Raw genomic sequence first — 9986 nt, 5'->3', positions numbered from 1 at the left:
TGTGATCACTTCGGCTATGCGGTGCTGCATATGACCGCTACCGAATGACAAAAGTACTGAAAACACCGCCTGCGCAAATAGATCATAACACACAAGCAAAAGAGTACCGCTAAAAAATATCTATGCCATCGCGCGTTCACCCAATACATAAATGATTAGCACTCGAAAGAGTCCACTTTCTTATTTATGTTTTTTTATCTTTGTTTTCGTCGGCAGTGCATTATCACTCTACTTGCAGATATGTATGTATATATAAATGTGCATGTGATTATATGTTTATTTTTAAAAGATTTATAATGGCGGAGAATTCAAATTTTATTGCTGAGAAAATTTCTTTATATCTTTATATATACATAAGTATCTTTAGAAGTATATTAAGTTAAAAGAAAAATTATTATTTGTTTTTGTACGATAAGTAATTTGTAAAAGAATGAATTTGGTTTTCAATTTTTATTTTAAAGTTCATTTTATTTTCTGTCATAATTAATAGTAATATACAATAATATAATAAAATAATATCACTGCTTCAATAAAGAAAAAACTTTTCATTTAAAAATACTGCTACATATGTATTTATAAAAATCCTTTTTTTCCGTGCGCTGCTATGAATTATACTGCAGACAATCTCACTATTTGCAAGGGATGACGACGCGGTGTTTGCGGTGTTTTCCTCATTTGACAGAGTTCACACGTCACACCGCTTAGCCGAAGTTGAATATACGATTGCTTTCAAATCTAACACCCGAGTATACGAGATATTCATACACTCAGCAATCGCGGTAATAGCGGTATTGATCAGCACACACACCGCTCTTTTGCTTTCCGCTCAAATGCGTGAAGTTTTTCTGAAAATGTACTGTGAAGATCGAACAAAAAGAGAGCAGTTTTTGCATTTGACCGTCATGGAAATGAATGCTTCAGCTCAAATCACTTGCCGTTTGAGTATGAGTAGTGGTCTTGAAATTTTATTTGTGGAATTTTTGCGTTTCAGTTACAGAAAAACAGAGTATTGAAGCGGTGTGCAAGCAGTAGCAGTACACCGCTGCAGTTCTCTGTTACGCACCTGCAAGCCTCCCGTAATGAATGCTTCGACCTCACCATTCGATTTCGTGTGCTGTACGCAGGAAAAGCACTTTCGTGGGTTTGGATATCCGGAATTTTGTCGCTCGATTGTTAGATTTGTTTGTGATGTTCGATCGGGTAATGTGACGAAATATTCCCATCGGTTTGTTATTAAATTAAATGCAGGGATGCGTTGTAAATCATACACTAAATTCGATGTACCACCACCCAGCACATATATGTATTGCCCATCGTAGACAACTTCGTGACGATAACGACCCTCTGGACCTTCGCGTATATCTGGACGACAGATATATACGCATTCCCACACTCGTGTGCGCAAATTTAAGCGATGCACTTCACAAGAGTAATCATAGCCAGTTGTTCCCCCAACCGTATATAAATAATGTTCGTGTAAAACTATTCCCGGCCCATATTGCGGAATTGGCGCATCACCAGTAGCCTCTATTCGCTCAACACTCGGTTTTTTACCTGTTGTTTGATATATATATAACATTCGTTTGAGCAAGATTCACCAAATGGATAGCCGGTGCGTCAATCAAATGTCATATTGACAAATTGCAATCATTGTTGCCATGTTTCGATAAGAATGCAATAATAAATGAGGAAAATGAGCAACATTGCCACCACTTAATAATTAAATTAGACGCAAATCCAACAAAACACGCTTTGAAAAGTGGGTTTAGGTATGGAGTTGTGTTTTAATTTTGTATGGGATTTGACAGGTGTTTTGTTTCGTGTTTGCGCTAAGAACACGATAGCGGCAGAGAACCCAAGCTCCGGCTGCGGTGGAAACTTAGTATTATTGAAAAAAATATTTGTTATTAGTTATATAGTTATTATGAAGGTTGAATTAGTTTTAAAGGTGACACACAGATGGCGCTATTTATCACTTTATCGCGTTGGCAATACTGAATATATATTCATGACAAAGCCTCATCCCTAGGCTTTGTTTATCAGTATCTGTCATTTCGCTGAAGTATAAACAACGCAGTGTTTTCGTACTCCGAGTATGTCAACTTTCGTGCCGTCGAAACGCAATTTGCGGGAAGCTTTGCTTTTCTGCTTCAATTTGAAAAAAAATACAGCCCAAGCCCGTGAATTGCTGCAGGAGGCCTGCCCAGACCATACTCCGTCGATTTCAACATGTGAGTACTGGTTTCGACGATTCCAAAGTGGTGATTTTCACACCGAAGACAAGGAGCGTCTTGGCCAGCCCAAAAAGATCGAGGACGCGGAATTGGGGGAATTGGTAAACGAGGACTCGTGCCAAACCCAAGAAGAGCTTGCTGAATCATTGGGCGTTGATAAATCAACCGTCTGCAAGCGTCTAAAAGCGATGGGAATGATCCAAAAGCAAGGACATTGGGTCCCGTACGAGTTGAAGCTGCGCGACGTCGAACGGCGACTTTTTACGTGCGAGTTGCTGATCGAGCGACAAAATCGGAAGGGTTTTTTGCATCGGGTGGTGACTGGCGACGAAAAATGGATCCACTACGATAACCCAAAACGCAAAAAATCATGGGGTTTGCCCGGCCACGCATCAACGTCGACGGCCAAGCAGAATATTCACGGCAAGAAAATCATGCTCTGCATTTGGTGGGATCAGGTCGGCGTCGTATATTTTGAGCTACTCCAACCGGACGAAACAATCACGGGGGATCGTTACCGACTGCAATTGATGCGTTTAAGCCGGGCATTGAAAGAAAAACGGCCGGAAACGGTAAAAAGGCACGACAAGGTTATTTTGCAACATGACAACGCTCGGCCGCATGTTGCTCAACCTGTCAAAAAATACCTTGGAACGCTTGGCTGGGAAGTGTTACCCCACCCGCCGTATAGTCCAGACATAGCTCCCTCCGATTATCATTTGTTCCAGCATATGAGTCTCGATTTGGCGGACCAGCGGTTCTCCTCGTACGAGGCTACCAAAATATGGGTTGAGTCATGGATAGCCAAGCAGCGGCCAGAATTTTGGAGAAACGGCATCCGGAAATTGCCCGAAAGATGGGCGAAAGTTGTAGCTAGCGATGGCCAATACTTCGAATAAAATATTTTGTACCGTTTTTTCACAATACAGCCCCAAATCTTCGAAAAAAACCTTTAAAACTAATTCAACCTCCAATGAGTATATGTGTTGAATTTCACTGATTAATTAATGAGATATAAAATAGTTGTTGTTTTTCAATTTTTAGCAGAAAGTGAACCTTCTACGTACAATTTTCCATATGAAAAACATGTATTTTCCAAATTCAGTGCGCACTCTTGAACTGATTGCCCTTGTGCTTTGTTGATGGTCATTGAAAACGCTGGTCGAAACAAAATATAGTTGAATTATATTTTTTTCAGTAGTTCCAGGGAGCGGCGTTAGATATATCTGTGTCTCTTTTCTTCTTATTATGATAAGCTCCTATTAGGTTAGGTGAAGTGGCTGTCCTTCGACGCACCTAAGCCAGTTAGAGGCCCTTTGTGATATCACCGGGACTATCCTAGCCCTATGCTACTTTGCCCTTTCTAAACAATTGTGTGGTCTTCAAAAAGCTGGTTATACTAGCTAGGTTAAGGTCAGACCGAGCAATCACCACCATCTTCTACACAGAGCCATGCACTCGCATAGAAAATGGACGACTGTCTCTTCCTCTTCTATATCCTGACAGCTTCTGCAATAATCATTAGCTGGTGCCTCTAGCCTACTGGCATGCTTTCCTATTAGCCAGTGCTCAGATAGGATACCTATTATGGTTCTTAAATCCTTCCTACTTAATTTAGGTAGACCCCTAGTGCAACCCATGTTCCATTCAGAGCACGTTGTCTACTTATAGCGCAGGTATTTCCTTGTTTCCTGTTGGTATTTGTAACAGTAATGGTGTGTCTGTGTATTAAAGGTTTGCATATGACCTAGGGCATGGGTATATCGATCTTGTCCAGATTGATTTGGAGCGATTTAGGACAAAGCCTTTATGCGCTTGTGTCCAGATTGCCCTTTTTTGCGTCCCTAAGTGCTTAATTTTAACTATTTAGTATTGCGAAGAATCGAACCAGCTCCTTAGGAGGGAGTATTTGTAGGTGTTAATCCTCTAGTAGGTACGAGCCCAGATGCTGTGATTTCTTTGACCTAATGCTTAACAAATGGTGATAAAGTATTCAATGGACTCCTCTTCGTCGCAGACGAACCTGCATAAACTAGTGCTAAATTGTCCTATTGTGTGTTTAAATAAATTGTTTATTACAGGCAAAGTGACCTGTAAGTGCTTCACAAGATAATCTGAGGCCTTTTTTCTAGGGTTACAGCCGATTTTGCTCTGCTGGTATTAAAGTGCAGGAGCTTTTGGTGTGATAAAGGTCATTTGTGTCGTTCAGTAATCCTTGGTTTTTATTTGAGTCCATTTTTTGGTTTCCTGTTTTAGGTTATTTTTATTAAAACAGAAAAAGGAGTTGTCCCATTTATGGTATTATAGTATTTATGTTTTAGACAGTATTTACATGATAGGAGCGATGTCACATCTGCTTGATTATCGCAGTATATGCAGATTTTTCTAACTGCGACTATGCTTTTATTTAGCACTAAAGGGATTTCTGATATTGCCAAGATTTCGGCTTGAAATACGCCGGAAGGACTAGGCAAGCGAAATAATATATTTGTGCTTATAGTTACGGAATAGGCATCACCTCCCACTTCATCATTGAGTTAGAGCCATCAGTATGTCCACTGACCCCATTTTCATCATTTATTGAACCATTTCTTCAGTCTTCTTTGGATGGAAAGTGGATTATATAAGGCCTGTCTAGGTATGTATTTAGCGAGTCAGCAACGTCAGTGGTGTTAGAAATACCAGGAAACATCCCAAGTATGCTTGAGTGTGCCTGGTTGTTTGTCTTGAGCATTGATGATTCCCTCAATTGGCTGTAAATTCAGCATAATATTTAGAGCCAAAGTTCGCGTTGTTTTGACCACCTAGTAATACTGAGACTAGTCGCCCTTTGATTGATGTTTTCTTATCAGTGAATATTTTCGAGCCTTTTAGACTTATAATAAACGAAAACGAAAACTATTTTGGCGGCTAAGCCCCTAACCTAATACCACATGTCATGAAATTTGGAAAACCCGTGGTATTAGTGTTTGGGCAAAAGTAATTATTGTTGGATTATGCTCTTTCAGTACGTTTTTGTTAGTTTTTGTTTGCTGTGCTTCCTTTACCGGGTCAATATCACTTTTCGGCAAATATCAAGGCATTAACCCTATTCCATTTAGCAACTTAAACCCATATCGATGCGTCGTTCGCGTCCGGCTCTTATTTCTACTATATAACGCCAACAGAAAATTAGAAAAAAAATTATAAATATCACGTGGGCTTCAACTCAACATATCCGAAGAGATTTTTTGAAATTTTTTTAGTACATAATATTGTTTTACCATGAACAAATGATATGAAACATGCACCACGCAGGAGTTTCTTAAAAAATTCATGATTTATCAACGAACTGCACGGACACGAACGACCCATCGACACGGGATTAGGGTTAACATAGGAGCGCAACTAAGTTCTCGCTGTCTTTTTTTTGTTTTTTGATGGAAATACAACTTTATTCTGAAAAAATGGTTACAAGTGAATCATTGAAAGTATTGCCCATCGTTGGCTATTACTTTTTCCCATCTTTCTGGTAAATCTCGTATACCGTCGCGGTAAAACTGTTTGCGGCTATCCACGGATCAAGCCCTTTTTTGATGTCTTCATATGAATGGAACTGCTGGTCAGCTAGACCATGTGCCATCGATCGGAACTGGTGATAATCGGACGAGCCAATATCTGGAGAATTAGGCGGGTGGGGTAGGATTTCCCATTTCAGTGTTTCCAGGTAGGTTTTAACGTGAGGCCGAGCGCTATCATGCTGTAGAATCACCTTTTCATGCCTCTCCGTATATTACGGTCGGTATTCTTGCGCAGTACTCGGCTCAATCGCATCATGAAGTCGATAGCGATCCCCAGAGATCGTTTCGTTTGGTTTTAATAGTTCATAATAAATAAAACCAACTTGGTCCCACCAGATACATAGCAGATCCATCGCAGCGTCAATATACGGCCGAGGCGACGACGTAGAAGCGTAACCGGGCAGTCCGCATGACTTTCTTTTCTTTGAATTGCTGCAATGAATCCATTTTTCATCACCCGTCACCATGCGATTAAGAAAACCCTTCCTTTTTTTCCGTTCGAGCAGATGTTCACAGGCGAAAAAACGACGTTCCACATCCCTTGGTCTTAACTCATAAGGAACCCAAGTGCCCTGTTTCTGAATTATTCCTAAAGCGTGCAATCGCTTGGAAATGGATTGGCGGGTAAATCCTAATACTGAAGCAAGCTTATCTTGCGTTTGACACGGATCCTCGTTCAGCAAAGCCTCCAATTCGGCGTCTTCAACATTAAAATCACCGTCTTTGAAGCGACAGAACCCATCTCGGCACGTTGTTTCACTTAAAGCAGCATCTCCATAAACTTTTTGTAGCTCTTTATGTACTTTAGCCGTCGTTTGTTTTTTTCGAATGATAGAAGAACATCAACACTTCCGCAAATAACGATTATTGGGCATAAAATCAGTCATTGTCACAAAACCAAAACAAGATCACTAATGTGTCGAAGCAGTTTGCTTACCATATGTCGAACAACAACAAAACAAGATCACTAATGCGTCGAAGCAGTTTGCTTACCATATGTCGAACAACGACAAAACAAGATCACTAATGTGTCGAAACAGGTTGGTTACCATATGTCTAAGCTTAGTTTATGACGTTTAGATTAAGTTTGAATCAACTAGCACACACTGCAGGCGGCATCTATTGACTTAGTTGCGCAGCTAATATTGAATGATTTTGAAATCGTATTTAAAAATCCAATTCAATTTTAAATACCGCCTACATTTCATAATTATCAGGGAATTGATATATTATGCATCTGTGTCAAATGTCATTACTCTACCACGAATGATATCGAAACTATAATAAGAAAGTTATTTATACGGGTACTGCCACACCTCCTTTACCAATACCACCCACTTTTCTGAATTGATTTAGTATTATTAAGGTATTAGGATGTATTTCGTGCCAGTGTAGCAAATCGCAGTAGTCAGATTGGAATGGTTCCGAAAATATGTAATATTAAAAAGTCGGTTTGTATGGAAAGTATTACTCTCCCTTGGATGGTTGGTTGGTTAAAGTGGGGATTCATCCAGAATCCAACTCCCCACCATTGTGTTGGCACATCCTTGCTACCAACTTTGTTGACTCTAAGCCTGACAGCTGTTCGAAATTCTCGAACAGTGGTTTGCTCAGAATTGGCATTATCTCCTTCCAAAGGGCAGGGCATTCATAGAGGAAATAAAAATCGTTTCCTTGTTGTGAAGAGTGCCCATTTTGGCTCCTTGTTCCTCGTCAGATCAGTAGTTTCGTGAGTCTCGTTTCACATTTGTCAGTATTGAGGTTTGTAGGGCCGCTAGCTTTGTATGTTGTCCGGTCTCTACATCTGCACTCCGCGATTTGTAGACATTTTAAGGAAATTGCAATCTTGATTATCAATTCGTCCGCTTTTTCGCTTCCTTCAGTGTTGTGATGTCCAGGAATCCAGATAGAAGTAACTTTGTGGCTTACATTCAAGGTGGCAAATCTATTTCTGCTTTATTCCATCAGTTTAGAAGTTGTTGTGACTGAATCGTATGCTTGGACTGCAGCTCAGATATACCCCTTATTTTAAATTTATTTTTACTCTGCCCATATTCTTGCGCCAATCGCAAGCAATAAGTTGACTAAGTCTCATGGCAATCCAATGATTGGTATGGCAGCTTTCAAAACACGTACAAACAAACAAATATTCAATTTCATATATCAGATAACATTTTCATTTACATTTCTGCGAATTTCTTGAAATGGAACTCTAGGACAATGGTCCTAAATTTATAGCACTTTCCACACAGCTTAATAATAATTACTTAATGCCTCAAGACAGTTCTAATATCAAAGGAAGCTATACAAACAGTAACAAAAGAAACCGCCGTTATTTTATCTCGAAGTAATATAATTAACAGATCAACCTAATACTCACAATGGCTCACACGTCAAAACATTTTGCGGCCGCCGTAGCCGAATGGGTTGGTGCGTGATTACCATGCGGAATACACAGAGAGGTCGTTGGTTCGAATCTCGGTGAAAGCAAAATTAATAGAAAACATTTTTCTAATAGCGGTCGCCCCTCGGCAGACAATGGCAAACCTCAGAGTGTATTTCTGCCATGAAAAAGCTCCTCATAAAAATATCTGCCGTTCGGAGTCGACGCACGCCACAAATAGGAGGAGGAGCTCGGCCAAACACCTAACAGAAGTCTACTCGCCAATTATTTATTTTTTTTTGTATGGAGTTAACCGAATTTGAAAGGCGTGGGTATAAAGCTATCTCAAATTCCAGAATATGTCTCACATGACATTTCAAATTGACATTTTGATGCATTGTTGTTCGGTTGGTGCGACTATGGAAGTAAGTTGGAATATCCAAATAATTAAATTTGTATTTTTTAAACGTTTTTCGTATTTAATAAATATTTTTCTTTTATTTACTTTTTAGACCTGCAACAAAAAACTAATAGAGTCACGGAGCCAACAGAGTCACGGAGTATCTCTACTTAACCAAGGCGCATACATTAAAGGTGGTGTGATTAGACCCATACCAACATTTTTGTACATAGAAATGCCACGACAAGAAAAGAAAGTACATATAAAAGAAAAGGACGAACTTGCATGGCCCACATGAAGTTGGAGCTAGAAGCATACGACTATAAAGCGAATGGAACAGCCTTCGTCATTTCGAGTTACTCAGATATCCGGATATACACGGCGACAGAAAAAAAGCAAATCAGCTGGTCTATCGATACCACCTTTAACAGATTCGCCTGGCCTAATCGACCGCAATGTTGCCTGAAAGCAATTTCTCATGTTTATATGCTCACCAGCAGCGTAGTAATAACGTTAATTAGATGTGTTTTCATTAGAGATCAAATAATAACTAATTTGTGAGTCATTCAGAAAAGAAATTTTTTAAAATTGCAACAGTGTTGGCTTACAATTTTTTCGAAATTCAGCAAGACGTTTTAACTATGAAATTTTTTGAATAACTATAAAACCGACGGCCGCCGTAGCCGAATGGGTTGGTGCGTGACTACCATTCGGAATTCACAGAGAGAACGTAGGTTCGAATCGGTGTGAAACATCAAAATTAAGAAAAAGTATTTTTCCAATAGCGGCCGCCACTCGGTAGGTAATGGCAAACCTCCGAGTGTATTTCTGCCATGAAAAAGCTTCTCATAAAAAATATCTGCCGTTCGGAGTCGGCTTGAAACTGTAGGTCCCTCTATTTGTGGAATAACATCAAGACGCACACCACAAATAGGAGGAGGAGGTCGGCCAAACACCCAAAGAGCCAATTATATATATATACATATATAATAATATATATATATTCTATATTATAATTTAAACATACATACATATGATAGTGGAGAACTACGGTATTAATTTTTCATTGTTGACACATTTGGTTCTTAAATTTTACTCCTTTCCCCACTATGTAGTGTGTTTACTCTGTGCTCACCAACAAACTCGCAAAGGCAATTTTGACGACCTCTGGTGCAAACAAAACTCTAAAACTTGGCGGCGCTCATTATGCGACCGGAGTTGGAAACATAATTTCCGAGAGAGCTGGTCTGTCTGACAGTGGAAGCTCGTATCGAAAATCGTTGTAATATAGTTTATTAGCGATTCCACGGAAACCGAAAGGGAGGCACAAAAAAATAATTTTGTTATTGTGTAACACTGACATAAATTTCTTGTTACCTTTACACCAGGCAACGATTGCAGAAAACAAG

At 39.6% G+C, this 9986-nt stretch overlaps 1 pseudogene; it reads right to left on the bottom strand.

Moving 5' to 3' along the window:
* Positions 1-991: 991 nt before the first annotated feature.
* Positions 992-1617, bottom strand: LOC128861779 (kelch domain-containing protein 10 homolog; annotated as a pseudogene).
* Positions 1618-9986: the final 8369 nt, after the last annotated feature.

Source organism: Anastrepha ludens, chromosome 4 (assembly GCF_028408465.1).
Source record: "Anastrepha ludens isolate Willacy chromosome 4, idAnaLude1.1, whole genome shotgun sequence".
NCBI classification, from domain to species: Eukaryota; Metazoa; Arthropoda; class Insecta; order Diptera; family Tephritidae; genus Anastrepha; species Anastrepha ludens.
Note: the sequence above shows the minus strand (reverse complement) of the source record. Positions and strands in the feature narration are given on the sequence as shown.